This window comes from Macaca thibetana, chromosome X, assembly GCF_024542745.1.
Source record: "Macaca thibetana thibetana isolate TM-01 chromosome X, ASM2454274v1, whole genome shotgun sequence".
Classification (NCBI taxonomy): domain Eukaryota; kingdom Metazoa; phylum Chordata; class Mammalia; order Primates; family Cercopithecidae; genus Macaca; species Macaca thibetana.
In genome coordinates this window covers 132253798-132270089 of record NC_065598.1, presented here as the reverse complement: position 1 = coordinate 132270089, position 16292 = coordinate 132253798, and positions in this window count along the sequence as shown.

Below are 16292 nucleotides of genomic sequence, written 5' to 3'. Positions count from 1 at the left end.
GTAAAAGACCCAAATGAGATTTTTAGAAAAAAAAAAAAAAAAAAAAACAACCAACAACGTCTAAGATGAAAAATACACTGGTGGCGTTAATGGAAGATTAAATATTGGAAAAGAAATAGAAATATTGGAAAACAAATAGAAGGCCACAATAGAAACTATCCAAAATGAAACACCAGAGGAAAACATTAGTGAAAAAAGCATCATTAAGAGCTATGGGACAATTTCAAGCAAACTAATATATGTGTAGGGTCTCTAGTGGAGGAAAGGGACAGAAAAAAATTTGAAGAAAGAATGGCTGAAAATTTTCCAAATGTGATAAAAACTATGAACCCACAGCTCTCAGATGCTCAACAAACCCCAAGCAGAAAAAACGTAAATAGCAATACATCAAGGAATACCATAATCAAATTGCTCAACAAAAATAAGCATTCCAGAAGATTTCTCATCAGAACGAGTGCAAGTGAAAAGACAGTGGAGCAACAACTTTAAAGTATGAAAAGTAAGAAAAAAAAACTATTGATCTAAATTCTGTAACTAGTGAAAATATCTTTCAAAAATGAAAGCAAAATAAAGATTTCTTAAAACATACAAAAGCTGGAAAAAAAATAGCACCAGAAGATATGCACTAAAAAATGTTAAAGATAGTCCTCTGGCAGTTCCTTGATACATTGGTTTCTCCATAGGGTGCTCACATGGAAGCTGGCCTCCCTCTTAGCAAACGAACTCTTTCAGAGGATAGAAAAGAAGGTTCTTGGTCTTGAAATCCTTCCCTAAGCCAATATCTAAGAAGGGTTTTTCCAATGTTACCTTCTAGATTTTTTATAGTTTCAGGTCTTAGATTTGAGTCCTTAATCCATCTTGAGTTGATTTTTTGTATAACGTGAGCGATGAAGATCCAGTTTCACTCTCCTACATGTGGCTAGCCAATTATCCCAGCACCATTTGTTGAATAGGGTTTCCTTTCCCCACTTTACGTTTTTGTCTGCTTTGTCGAAGATCAGTTGGCTATAAGTATTTGGGTTTATTTCTGGGTTCTCTATTCTGTTCCATTGGTTTATGTGCCTATTTTTCACCAGTACCATGCTGTTTTGGTGACTACGATCTTATAGTATAGTTTGAAATCAGATGGTATGATGCCTCCAGATTCATTCTTTCTGCTTAGTTTTGCTTTGCAAACTCTTTTTTGGTTCCATATGAATTTTAGAATTTTTTTTTTTCTAATTCTGTGCAGAATGATGGTAGTATTTTGATGGGGATTGCATTGAATTTGTAGATTGTTTTTGGCAGTATGTTCATTTCCACAATGTTGACTCTACCCATCCATGAGCATGGGATGTGTTTCCATTTGTTTTATGTCATCTATGATTTCTTTCAGCAGTGTCTTTTAGTTTTCCTTGTAGAGGTCTTTCGACTCGTTGGTTAGGTATATTCCAAAGTATTTTATTTTATTTTATTTTATTTTATTTTATTTTATTTTATTTTATTTTATTTTGCAGCTATTGTAAAAGGAGTTGAGTTCTTGTTTTGATTCTCTGTTTGGTCACTGTTGGTATATAGAAGAGCTACTGATTTATGTACATTCAACTTGTAGCTGGAAACTTTGCTGAATTCTTTTATCAGTTCTAGGAGCTTTCTGAAGGAGTCTTTAGGGTTTTCAAGGTAAACGATCATATCGTCAGCAAACAGTGACAGTTTGACTTTCTCTTTACTGATTTGGATGCCCTCTATTTCTTTCTCTTGTCTGATTGCTCTGGCTAGGACTTCCAGTACTATGTTGAAGAGGAGTGGTGACAATGGGCATCCTTGTCTTGTTCTAGTTCTCAGAGGGAATGCTTCCAACTTTTCCCCATTCAGGATTATGTTGGCTGTGGGTTTGTCATAGATGGCTTTTATTACTTTGAGGTACGTCCCTTGTATGCCAATTTTGCTGAGCGTTTTCATCATAAAGGGGTGCTGGATTTTGTCGAATGCCTTTTCTGCATCTATTGAAATGATTGTGTGATTTATAGATAAATAGTTGGGACTTAATTAAACTAAAGAGCCAAAAGGAACAGTCCGCAGAGTAAACATACAACCCACAGAGTGGGAGAAAATCTTCACAATCTATACATCTGACAAAGGACTAATATCCAGAGCCTACAACGAACTCAAACAAATCAGTAAGAAAAATAAAACAAACAATCCCATCAAAAAGTGGGCTAAGGACATGAAGAGACAATTCTCAAAAGAAGATACACAAATGGCTAACAAACATGTGAAAACATACTCAACATCACTAATGATCAGGGAAACGCAAACAAAACCCACAATGTGATACCACCTTACTCCTGCAAGAATGTCCATAATCAAAAAATCAAAAAAACAGTAGATGTTGGCATGGATGCAGTGATTAGGGAACACTTCTACACTGCCGGTGGGAATGTAAACTAGTACAGCCACTATGGAAAACAGTGTGGAAATTCCTTAAAGAACTGAAAGTAGAACTACCATTTGATCCAGCAATCCCACTACTGGATATCTATCCAGAGGAAAAGAAGTCATTATAAGGAAAAGATATTTGCACACACATGTTTATAGCAACACAATTCACAATTGCAAAATTGTGGAAACAACCCAAATACCCATAAGACAACAAGTGGATAAGGGAACTGTGGTGTATATATATGAATGAATACCACTCAGCCATGAAAAGGAATGAATTAACAGCATTTGCGGCTAGCTGGATGAGATTGGAGAGTATTATTCTAAGTGAAGTAACTCAGGAAGGGAAAACCAAACAAGGTATGTTCTCACTGATGTGAGAGCTAAGCTATGAGGACACAAAGGCATCAGAAGGATACAGTGGACTGTGGGGACTTGTGGGGAAGTGTGGGAGGGGAGTGAGGGATAAAAGACTACAAATATGTTGCAATGTATACTGCTCAGGTGATGGGTGCACCAAAATCTCACAAATCGCCAATAAAGAACTTACTCATGTAACCAAATACCACCTGTGCTCCAATAACTTGTGGAAAATATTATATATATTTTTAATGAAAACAAAGTATACAAGAGAAGGGAACACTTCCAGACTCATTCTAGGAGGCCGAGATTACCCTGATACTAAAACCAGTTAAAGACATTACAAGAAAAACAACAACAACAAAAGAAAATGACAGACCAATATCCTCGGCTGGGTGTGTTGGCTCATACATTTAATCCCAACACTTTGAGAAGCCATGGTGGCAGGCTCACTTGAGGCCAGGAGTTCCAGACCAGCCTGGGCAACACAGCGAGACCCCGTCTCTACAAAAAGCTTTAAAAGTTAAAAAAAAAAAAAAAAAAATGAGCCAGGCATGACATGCACCTCTGGTCTTAGCAACTTAGGAGGCTGCGATGGGAGGATCGCTTGAGCCTGGGAGGTTGAGACTGCAGTGAGCCACAATTGCATCACTGCACTCCAGCCTGGGTAACACAGTGAGACCTTGTCTCTCTAAACAACAACAACAACAAAAATATCCTTCAGGAGTATAGATGGAAAAATTCCACACAAAATTTTAGAAATGAATCCCAACAATATGTAGAAAGGAAATACGTATGACTAAGTGGGTTTTATCCTAGAATGCAAGTTTCATTTATTATTTAAAACTCAATCAGTACAATTCACCACATTAGCAACCTAAAAAAGATGCAAGTCCTTTATCATATATGTGCTTGGTTAGTATTTACCCAGTCTGAGGCTTGCCTTTTTATTTTCATGTGTGTTTTTCGAAGGGCATAAGTGTTTAGTTTCGATGCAGTTAAATTTGTCAATTATTTTCTTTGATAGATCATGCTTTTGGTGTCATGCCTAAGAAAGGTTTGCTTAATCCAAGGTTGCAAAGTTTTTCTCCTATGTTTTCATTTGTAAGTTTTATACTTTTAGGTTTTACATTTAGGTCTATAATCCATTTTGAATTAATTTTTTATGTAATGCAAGGTATGGATTGAAGTTCTTTTTTGGTATATGGATATCCAATTGTTCTACACCATTTATTAAAAAGATGAGCCTTTCTAAATGAATTTAATTTGCACCTTTGTAAAAAATCAGTTGTCCATATTCATATGCATCTATTTCTGAACTCTCTCTTCTGTTGTTTTTCTGTCTTGATACCAATACCAAACTGAGCTGATTACTGAAAAATTGAAATACTCCAATTTTGTTATTTTTCAAAGGTCTTTGTGGCTATTCTATTTTTTTAACTTTTATATTAAATGAAGAATCTGATGTCAGTTTCAACAAAAGCCTGCTGGAGTTTTGACTGGGATGGTGTTGAATCTGTAGATCATGTTGGCAGAATTTACATCTCAACAGTACTGTCTTTCAACTGATAAGATAATTATCTCCATTTATTTAGATTTTCTTTAATTTATCCCAGTAATGTCTCACAGTTTTTAGTATGTAGGTCTTGCATTTCTTTTGTAAAATGTGTTGCTCTATTAGTTCTAATGGTTTTAGTGGAATCCTTAGGATTTTCTATATGCAAGATCGTGTCATTTGCAAATTGAGGTAGTTTTACTTCCTCCTTTCCAATCTGAGTGCCTTTTGTTTCTTTTTCTCACCTTATTTTAATGGCCAAAACCTCTAGTAAAATGTTGACTAGAAGTGTTGAGAGCAGATGTCCTTATCTTTTTCCTCAATCTTGGGGAAAACCTCTAGTCTTTCACCATTATGTATGATTTTAGATGTGGGTTTTTTGTAAATAACTTTTATCTGGTTGAGGAAGTTACCTTCCAGTCCTAGTTTGCTGAAAGTTTTTGCCCAAATGAACAAAGTCAGTGAGTGAGAGAGCCACGACTCATGTCTACATTGGCCAATTCCAACAAAGTGTGCTTTTGAGACTGAGACAGTGTTTGCAAAGCACTGAGCACAGGGTCTGACCCAGACCCGGCTCTTAGCTTCCTTCCCTCCAAACCTCATATGCTTGCTATTATACCCCACCATTAATGAAGGGAAGGGATATAAGCCATTATTATCCTCTCTTTTCATATATCTTAGTCTTAATCTCTCCAGCCACATCCTCAAGTTTGAATCCCACCTGTCATGTTTTATTTAACTGGTCCTATACCACCCACCCCAATGACAAATATGATCTTTGCTTCCTTAGTACCTGTCAACCCTTAGAAGTGAAACTCCAGTTAGGTTACACATATAAACACCGTCATTTATCAGAATATCCTCAGACTGTACCTTATTGATTAGAGTTTCCTATTGTACCTTGATATTAAATATCCTAACAAGAAAATATGCATTGATTCTACTCAAAACTATAGCCCCCATTTCAGTAAGAACCTTACCAGTACTAGAAATCCAATTCAAAATCACTTTTTGTTGGCTAGATCTGGGAGAACTTCATGGTAGAATTGTCATTAGGTTGGATCTTTGGAAAAGCAGAATTCACCATGGAGACTGGGGAAAGGGAACGCTTTAGAGGCAATCTGAACAGAACAAGACAAATAAGCTGGAAAGCAGGAATGAATTTTGATCAGGAAGAGTAATCCCATTTGGCTACAATTATAGGTGAAGAGAAAGAGGAGGTAGTAGCAGAAAAGAAGGTGGCAGTGGTAATGATGGTAGTGGTGATGGTGCTGGAGGAATTAGGGGAAAGAGCAAATGTTGAAAAACTAGCCTGCAACCAGATTACAGGGAGGGTTTTATTTTTTTTTCCTCCCTAGGTAATGGAAAAGCCATCAAGATTTATCAAAGCTTTCTAATGGAAAACTAGAATCTAAAATACTTCTCTAAGTGGTAATCACATTATTATTAAGGATGATCATATCGCATTTGGTGTAGCCATAAGCAGATATCTTGTCTCTCACCTGGAGATGTGACATGTATCTTTCACTTGGAGGACTGCAGGACATTTTCTTAAAAAAAAAAAAAAAAATCAAACTTACAGAGTGTTAAGAAGCCTAACGAATAATTATTACAAGGAACTGACACTAAGAGGATTTTTCTTTTTTATCTTTTTAATACATAATTTCCCCCATAGATTGAGCTTTTTCACTTTGGATGGGAGAATGACTCTTTGATGACAGAGGAGGCAGGGTTAAAATGTAGGGTCCTTAGACAGGGTGAACTTTCCATCAGTGCCCCTCTTCCAGCGCTCCTTATCACTGTGTTACCTCTCAAGGTTGTGGCCCTGGTGCCTTCTTTTCCTTCCCAAAACCCTTCTCCCAACTTTACCACACTTTATTAACTGCAAATGGTCTTTGCACAGCCTTCCACAAGCTGGCAGTATATTTCTACTTCAGAAATATCTTTTTGTATTATGAATCAATCTCGGCAAGGAGCAAAGTGAGGACAGTCATTGTCTCTGGATGGTGAGATTACAGATGATATTTTTTTGTTGTTCTTTTTGCTTATCTGTACTGTCTGGCTTGCTGTGGTGAATATGCATTACCAGTGAACAGAGCCATAATAAAAGTAGAGCTAAAAAAGATTCAATTTCATTATAATGTCAAGTAAATAAGGCTGAATAAAAAATTGTATAAGCTATTTCACTATTTCTTAGTGAAATAGATAAATTATTAGGATAAGAGACTGGGAGGAAATATACCAAAATGTTAATAATTGTCTCTGGGATCAGAACTCTTTGTTCAGGGCCCGGGCTAGGGGCAGAAAGTGAGGCATTCAGGGTACAAAGTTTAAGGAGGCCTTCATTCTCACAGTCATGCAAATGCAGGGTTAACATCTATTTTTTTTTTTTTTTTTTTGATACAGGGTCTCAGTCTGTTGCCCAGGCTAGAGTGCAGTGACATGAACATGGTTCACCACAGCCTCAGACTCTCAGGCTCAAGCAATCCTCCTGACTCAGCCTCCTGAGTAGTTGGGACTACAGGCATATACCACCACATGCAGCTAATTTTTTTTTTATTATACTTTAAGTTCTAGGGTACATGTGCACAACGTGCAGGTTTGTTATATATGTATACATGTGCCATGTTGGTGTGCTGCCCCATCAACTCATCATTTACATCAGGTATATCTCCTAATGCTATCCCTCCACCCCACCTCCCCACAATAGGACCTGGTGTGTGATGTTCCCCTTCCTGTGTCCAAATGATCTCATTGTTCAATTCCCACCTATGAGTGAGAACATGCGGTATTTGGTTTTCTGTTCTTATGATAGTTTGCTGAGAATGATGGTTTCCAGCTGCATCCATGTCCCTACAAAGCACATGAACTCATCCTTTTTTATGGCTGCATAGTATTCCATGGTATATATGTGCCACATTTTCTTAATCCAGTCTGTCACTGATGGACATTTGGGTTGATTCCAAGTCTTTGCTATTGTGAATAGTGCTGCAATAAACATACGTGTGCATGTGTCTTTATAGCAGCATGACTTATAATCCTTTGGGTATATACCCAGTAATGGGATGGCTGGGTCAAATGGTATTTCTAGTTCTAGATCCTTGAGGAATCGCCACACGGTTTTCCACAATGGTTGAACTAGTTTACAGTCCCACCAACAGTGTAAAAGTGTTCCTATTTCTCCACACCCTCTGCAGCACCTCTTGTTTCCTGATTTTTTAATGATTGCCATTCTAACTGGTGTGAGATGGTATCTCATTGTGGTTTTGATTTGCATTTCTCTGATGGCAAGTGATGATGACCATTTTTTCATGTGTCTATTGGCTGTATGAATGTCTTCTTTTGAGAAGTGTCTGTTCATATCCTTTGCCCACTTTTTGATGGGGTTGTTTGTTTTTTACTTGTAAATTTGATTGAGTTCTTTATAGGTTTTGATTGAGTTTCTTAGTCCTGAGTTCTAGTTTGATTGCACTGTGGTCTGAGAGACAGTTTGCTATAATTTCTGTCCTTTTACATTTGCTGAGGAGTGCTTTACTTCCAACTATGTGGTCACTTTTGGAATAAGTGTGATGTGGTGCTGAGAAGAATGTATTTTCTGTTGATTTGGGGTGGAGAGTTCTGTAGATGTCTATTAGGTCCGCTTGGTGCAGAGTTGAGTTCAGTTCCTGGATATCCTTGTTAACTTTCTGTTTCGTTGATATGTCTAATGTTGACAGTGAGGTGTTAAAGTCTCCCATTATTATTGTATGGGAGTCTAAGTCTCTTTGTAAGTCTCTAAGGACTTGCTTTATGAATCTGGGTGCTCCTGTATTGGGTGCATATATATTTAAGATAGTTAGCTCTTCCTGATGAATTGATCCCTTTACCACTATGTAATGGCCTTCTTTGTCTCTTTTGATCTTTGATGCTTTAAAGTCTTTTTTAACAGGGACTAGGATTGCAACCCCTGCTTTTTTTAGTTTTCCATTTGCTTGGTAGATCTTCCTCCATCCCTTTATTTTGAGCCTATGTGTGTCTCTGCATATGAGATGGGTCTCCTAAATACAGCAAACTGATGGGTCTTGACTCTTTATCCAATTTGCCAATCTGTGTCTTTTAATTGGCCCATTTAGTCCATTTACATTTAAGGTTAATATTGTTATGTGTGAACTTGATCCTGTCATTATATTAGCTGGTTATTTTGCTCGCTAGTTGATGCAGTTTCTTCCTAGCACTGATGGACTTTACATTTTGACATGTTTTTGCAATGGCTGGTACCTGTTGTTCCTTTCCATGTTTAGTACTTCCTTCAGGATATCTTGTAGGGCAGGCCTGGTGGTGACAAAATCTCTAAGCATTTGCTTGTCTGTAAAGGATTTTATTTCTCCTTCACTTATGAAACTTAGCTTGGCTGGATATGAAATTCTGGGTTGAAAATTCTTTTCTTTAAGAATGTTGAATATTGGCCCCCACTCTCTTCTGGCTTGGAGAGTTTCTGCCGAGAGATCTGCTGTTAGTCTGATGGGCTCCCCTTTGTGGGTAACCCAACCTTTCTCTCTGGCTGCCCTTAACATTTTTTCTTCATTTCAACTTTGGTGAATCTGACAATTATGTGTCTTGGAGTTGCTCTTCTCGAGGAGTATCTTTGTGGCGTTCTCTGTATTTCCTGAATTTGAATGTTGGCCTGCCTTACTAGGTTGGGGAAGTTCTCCTGGATGATATCCTGCAGAGTGTTTTCCAACTTGGTTCCGTTTTCCCCGTCACTTTCAGGCACACCAATCAGACGTAGATTTGGTCTTTCCACATAATCCCATATTTCTTGGAGGCTTTGCTCGTTTCTTTTTACTCTTTTTTCTCTACACTTCCTTTCTCGCTTCATTTCATTCATTTGATCTTCAATTGCTGATACTCTTTCTTCCAGTTGATCGAGTCAGTTACTGAAGCTTGTGCATTTGTCACGTAGTTCTCGTGTTATGGTTTTCACCTCTATCAGTTCTTTTAAGGTCTTCTCTGCATTGATTATTCTAGTTATCCATTCTTCCATTCTTTTTTCAAGGTTTTTAGTTTCTTTGCACTGGTTACATAGTTTCTCCTTTAGATCTGAGAAGTTTGATTGACTGAAGCCTTCTTCTCTCAACTCGTCAAAGTCATTCTCCGTCCAGCTTTGTTCCATTGCTGGTAATGAGCTGTGTTCCTTTGGCGGGGGAGATGTTCTCTGATTTTTTGAATTTCCAGCTTTTCTGCAGTGTTTTTTCCCCATCTTTGTGGTTTTATCTGCCTTTGTTCTTTGATGATGGTGACGTACTGATGGGGTTTTGGTGTGGGTGTTGTTTCTGTTTGTTAGTTTTCCTTCTAACAGTCAGGACCCTCAGCTGTAGGTCTGTTGAAGTTTGCTTGAGGTCCACTGCAGACCCTGTTTGCCTGGGTATCAGCTGCAGAGGCTGCAGAAGATAGAATATTGCTGAACAGTGAGTGTTGGTGTCCCATTCTTGCTCTGGAATTTTTGTCTCAGGGGTGTACCCCACTGTGTGAGGTGTGAGGTGTCAGTCTGCACCTAGTGGGGGATGTCTCCCAGTTAGGCTACTCAGGGGTCAGGGACCCACTTGAGCAGGCAGTCTGTCCATTCTCAGATCTCAACCTCCATGCTGGGAGATCCACTGCTCTCTTCAAAGCTGTCAGACAGGGACATTTACCTCTCCCAAGGTTTCTGTTGGTTTTTGTTTAGCTATGTCCTGTCCCCAGAGGAGGATTCTACAGAGGCAGACCAGCCTTCTTGAGCTGTGGTTGGCTCCACCCAATTCGAGCTTCCTGGCAGCTTTGTTTACCTACTTAAGCCCAGCAATGGTGGGCACTCCTCCCCCAGCCTCGCTGCTGCCTTGCAGTTAGATCTCAGACTGCTGTGCTAGCAATGAGGGAGGTTCCGTGGGTGTGCGACCCTCTGGGCCAGGTGTGGGATATAATCTCCTGGTGTGCCGTTTGCTGAGACCCTTGGTAAAGCGCAGTATTAGGGTTGGAGTTACCCAATTTTCCAGGTGTTGTGTGTCTCAATTTCCTTTGGTAAGGAAAAGGAATTCCCTTCAGCTAGGAAAAGGAATTCCCTTCCCCCTTGTGCTTCCCAGATGAGGCAATGCCTTGCCCTGCTTTGGCTCTCGCTGGTTGGGCTGTACCCACAGACCAGCGCCAACTGTCTGACATGCCCCAGTGAGATGAACCCTGTACCTCAGTTGAAAATGCAGAAATCACCCGTCTTCTGTGTCACTCATGCTGGGAGCTGGAGGCTGGAGCTGTTCCTATTTGGCCATCTTGGGGGTGCCCCTGCAGATAATTTTTAATTTTTTATAGAGATGGGATCTTGCTATGTCACTCAGACTGGTCTCAAGAATCCTGGGCTCAAGAATCCTCCTGCCTTGGCCTCCCAAAGTGCTGGCATTACAGGTATGAGCCACTGCACTCGGCCTAGGGTTGGCACCTGAGAGTGAGGGATCCTTACATTTTGCACCATAGGCACTTTGCTTGCCTCATCCTAGTCTGTACCCTGCCTGGGTGACAGATGTGAAGAGGTTTGAACTCTTTAAACAAACCATTTTCAAATGACTATTTGATTGTGTAAGGGGAAAATGTAATCATTATATTATCCATTTACCCCAGTCTATCAGCAATCAACTAGCTTCATGATTTCTTTCTCCAGTCACGTTCCTAAGTGTGCTTGCTTTTCAACTATTCTTTTTGCCAATACTCTGAACTCATTTGGTCCTTGACAAAATTCTGACCATGGATCAAGCCATTCCTTTGTTTCCTCTGATCCTACATAATGACAACTTTTGGCCTCACTGGGATGTTGTCTCAGCACTGCCACACAATCCTTTGTGACCCTTGTCAGCTCCCTCTTTCCTTCCCTATGTAAGTTATTTCAAACCTTCTCCTTTCTCCTTAAACTACCTCCTCCTTACATTTTAGGAGCATCCTTTAGATGTGTCAGGAGCCAGACTACAGTTGGTTAATGAGCAAATAGGAGGTAAGAAAGGAAAAAAAAATGCTTTAAAGGGTAGATAACTCCATTGAGACCTTGTCTGTGAAGAGAGGAAGAGGGATAGTGAAGGAGGCCATGTTCACTGCATGTGAACTCATAAAAACTGCTTTCACTATAATTTATATGCCATTGACTGCCCATCTCTCTCACCTATCCCGAATTCACTGTTATGCTCAAGACTGCTTACTGGATATATCTACATGTATATCCTACTGGCACTGCAAACTTCGCATGTCTGAAACCCCACTCATGGTTTTCCTTTAGTCTTTCCATCAGTGCCCCTCTTCTAGTGCTCCTTATCTCAAGTGTTCTCAGTTGCACAAGCCTGAAAACGGGGCTCCATTCTTGATGGCCTCCTCTTCCTAACTACTCCCTCTCAATTCAATCAGTCCACCTCCTACTGTCTGTTCTCCTTCCTTGTGTACTTGGATTCCCCCACTTCTTATCACTGCATTACTTCATACTCTCATTTCTCCTTACATAATCACTATAATTGTTTCCTAATGGTTACTGGTCTGCTGCACCACCAATGCACCCCTCCCGCTTACCTGCCAGAGTGTTCTTGTGAAAATGTGACTCTGATAATGCCACTGTGTCCCATGGTCTTCAAGGTAAAGTTTAAAATCCTTTGCCCAACTTATAAAGTTTGTCATGATCTGGCTCTTGTCTATTTGCTGTATCTCTCCAGGTTAGTCTACCACTTCTTCCCTAATATCTCATATATACTCAAGCCATACCAACTATTTTCAGGTCCACCAACTCTCCATGCTCATTTAACAGTATTGCTGTCACTTTCTTTCTCCTTGGAAGATCTTTTCTCCACCTGCCCCACTACCTTGTCTTGCTTTTCCTGACTAGCTCTTACATGCTCTTCAAGGCTCAGCTTAAGCTTCACCGTTTCTTGAATGCTCTTCTTGACCTATCACAGCACCTTCCATGCTGTATTGTAATCTTTGATTTGCTTCCATACTGTACATAAGGAGTCAGGAAACTGACCTGCCTTCTGTTTTTGTAAATAAAGTTGTATTGGAATACAACCATGCCCATTCATTTATGTATTGTCTATGACTGTTTTTGAATTTTAACCACCGAGTTCAGTAGTTGTGATAGAGAACATATGGCCCACAAAGTCTAAAATATTTACTCTCTGGCCCTTTGCAGAGAACATTTGCCAATCCCTGCTCTAGATCCGACTTAATTGCTATGAATGCAGCATTGAGAGTTTTAAAAGCTCCTTAAGTGAATCTAATGTGCAAATTTGAGAACCACTGCTTTAGACTGTACATTTTGTGAGTTTTGGAACTGTGTTTTTGCCTTTCATCTCTCTATCCCTAGTTCTATCATAACAAGGACCTCATGGTAGGTAGTTGACAAATGATTGTTGCATGAATCATGAATAACAGTAAAAGTGATCATAGGCAACATTTACTGAGTATTTACTATGCTCTAGGATTCACGCCAAGTGCTTTACATATATTATCTCACTTAATCCTCACAATAATCCTGCAAGGTACACGCTATTATTGTCCCCCATTTTACAGATGAGAAAATTGAGGTTCAAGGAGGTTGAGTGACTTATTTAAGGTCACACAACTAGAAAAGCACAGAGTGGTGGCTTGAAGTAAAGCTCTATTGATTTTAGAACCTGCATTCTTTGTTTTCCATTTATCGACTTTTCAATGGTAGAACCTGCATTCTTTTCTTTTATTATTATACTTTAAGTTCTAGGGTACATGTGTACAACGTGCAAGTTTGTTACATATGTATACATGTGCCATGTTGGTGTGCTGCACCCATAAACTCGTCATTTACATTAGGTATATCTCATAATGCTATCCCTCCCCACTCCCCAGACTCCGCGACAGGCCCCACTGTGTGATGTTCCCCTTCCTGAGTCCATTGTTCAATTTCCACCTATGAGTGAGAACATGTGGTGTTTGGTTTTCTGTCCTTGCTATAGTTTGCTGAGAATGATGGTTTCCAGCTTCATCTATGTCCCTACAAAGGACATGAACTCATCCTTTTTATGGCTGCATAATATTCCATGGTGTATATGAGCCATATTTTCTTAATCCAGTCTATCATTGATGGACATTTGGGTTGGTTCCAAGTCTTTGCTATTGTGAATAGTGCCACAATAAACATATGTGTGCATGTGTCTTTATAGCAGCATGATTTATAATCCTTTGGGCATATACCCAGTAACGGGATGGCTGGATCAAATGGTATTTCTTGTTCTAGAGCCTTGAGGAATCACCACACTGTCTTCCACAATGGTTGAACTAGTTTACACTCCCACCAACAGTGTAAAAGTGTTCCTATTCTCCACATCCTCTCCAGCACCTGTTGTTTCCTGACTTTTTAATGATCGCCAGTCTAACTGGTGTGAGATGATATCTCATTGTGGTTTTGATTTGCATTTCTCTGATGGCCAGCGATGATGAGCATTTTTTCATGTGTCTGTTGGCTGCATAAATGTCTTCTTTTGAGAAGTGTCTAGAACCTGCATTCTTAATAAAACGAATCTACTGTGTCACTTGGAAGAGTCTCAAGGGATTCTTTAGAGAAGAAAGTATCTGGCCGGGTGTGGTGGCTCACGTCTGTAATTGCAGCACTTTAGAGGCCAAGGTGAGCAGATCATGAGGTCAGGAGATCAATACCATCCTGGCTAACACAGTGAAACCCCCATCTCTACTAGAAATACAAAAAATTAGCTTGGCGTGGTGGCGGGTGCCTGTAGTCCCAGCTACTCAGGAGGCTGAGGCAGGAGAATGGCATGAACCCCTGGGAGGCGGAGCTTGCAGTGAGCCGAGATTGCACCACTGCACTCCAGCCTGGGCGACAGAGTGAGACCCTGTTTAAAACAAACAAACAAACAAAGAAATAAAAAAAAGAAAAAATGTATCTGTATGTAGTCACTCTCAGGGAGTTGATTTGTTGAGAATGACAAAGTTGAGATTGTGGATAAAAGGGACATTTTTTAAAAAAACAGGGATATGGTAAGATCGTAACAATAACACAACCAATAATAGTAGTAACTCCCATTTCTTGAGCACTTACCAGTGCCAGATTCTGGGTAATCATCTTAAATGCATGATCCCACTTAATCCTTACAATCTGGGAAAAAAGTCCATTTGCAGGGCTGGCAGGCTTAGGTAGGATAACCTAGTGAAGGATTTCAAGCACGGTGAGAAAGTGAGAAGAACCCTGTAAGCTTTAGGGTATCGGGAGGCAAAAGAGGGTGTAGTACTATGCTAAAGGGACATATTATCTACCTGGAAATATTCATTAGGATCAGCTTACCTATATAACACAAACAGCCACTTCTGTTACCAATTATTAAGTGTCGATTTTATCCCAGGCAATTAACATATGTTATCTCAAGTAATCTTATAATGCCTGTAAAATAAGTATTGTAATGTCTGGATTAAAAAACTGAGACTAAGAGATGGTCGAAAAGTTTTTCCAAGGTCATACAACTAGTGAGTGGCAGTACCTTGATTTATAGTTAGGTCTCTTTGACTCCAAAGCTCATGATCTTTATTCACATTGTGAATGAATAAATCAGTTACATGTAACAGGATGTTACAACAAAACTAGTTTTATCTCAGTTGCAGCTGAAACCCCAAGACTAAGGAGATTATTAAAAATTGGCTTTTGATTAGTAATATCTCCAACATTGAGGGTGTAAAAGAGGAATCCATGAAGCAGCCCAGAGGGAAAGAGTGAACTTGAAACACCTGCTAAATCCCCAAAGTTCTTATTCTTTTTCTTTTTTTTCCTTTTTTTGAGACAGAGTCTCACTCTGACCTCCAGGCTGGAGTGCAGTGGTGCCATCTTGGCTCACTGCAACTGCAACCTCTGCCTCCAGGGTTCAAGCCATTCTTGTGCCTCAGCCTCCTGAGTAGCTGGAACTACAGGAGTGTGCCACCACTCCAGGCTAATTTTGTTTTTTCTATTTTTAGTAGAGACAGAGTTATGCCATGTTGGCCAGGCTGGTCTCAAACTCCTGACATCAAGTGATTACAGGCATGAGCCACCACACCTGGCCTAATTCACAGAGTTCTGATGCTGACTTACCACAGCCACACTAGTCAGGCAAGGTCTTGCCCCTTACCTATTTTCTTCATCCCTGCTTTGTCCACTGAGGAAGTCAGAAACCACAGTTAGCCAGGTAGGGAAGAGGAGTAGAAGTGCAAGGTATGGAACTTGAGAATAAGGTCACCACCATCTCCCCTTTCCCACTGCAGTTCCTGGTTGGAGAAATGGAGAAGCCTTCATTTCAAATGAAGATAGGGATTTTGACTCATAAATGGACTAGACTCTTTACTGAAAATTACCCAAAGTGACAAGATAATGTTATATTATCTGAACATAACCAGAAAAGTCACAGGTACTAGTCCTGGTTTTCATCCAGGGAAGGGAAAAAGCATAGATCACACAAAATAGGTTTGAATGGCCAGTGGAGGAGTCCCACTTACTCAATGGGACAGAGACAGACACACACGTCTGGGTGGTAGAGTGCAAAGAACTCTAGAGGCAGAGGATGGGGATCACTGTCCAGATTTCAATACCTGGTAGCTGTGTGACTTTGGATAGGCCACTTAATCTTTCAGAGCTTCAATTTTCTTATCTGAATCTGGAAGCCTTTACATGTCTCACAAATGTATTAGGACATGGTGAGATAACAAATGTGAAAGAGTTTTGATGTACATGTGTAAGAGATTGTTAACATGTAAAAATGTGCAAAATTTGCAGAAGAATAAAATCTCAAATTGAGGGAAAAACTATTAAAGCTTATTTTAGGAGGGCCATATATATTTGTGTGTGTGTATATGTATTCACATATATATACACACTTCTATATATAACTAAATAGATATATATAGAGAGAGATAGAACTTTCTCTTCTCTCTATATATAGATCTATCTATTTATCTATAAAGC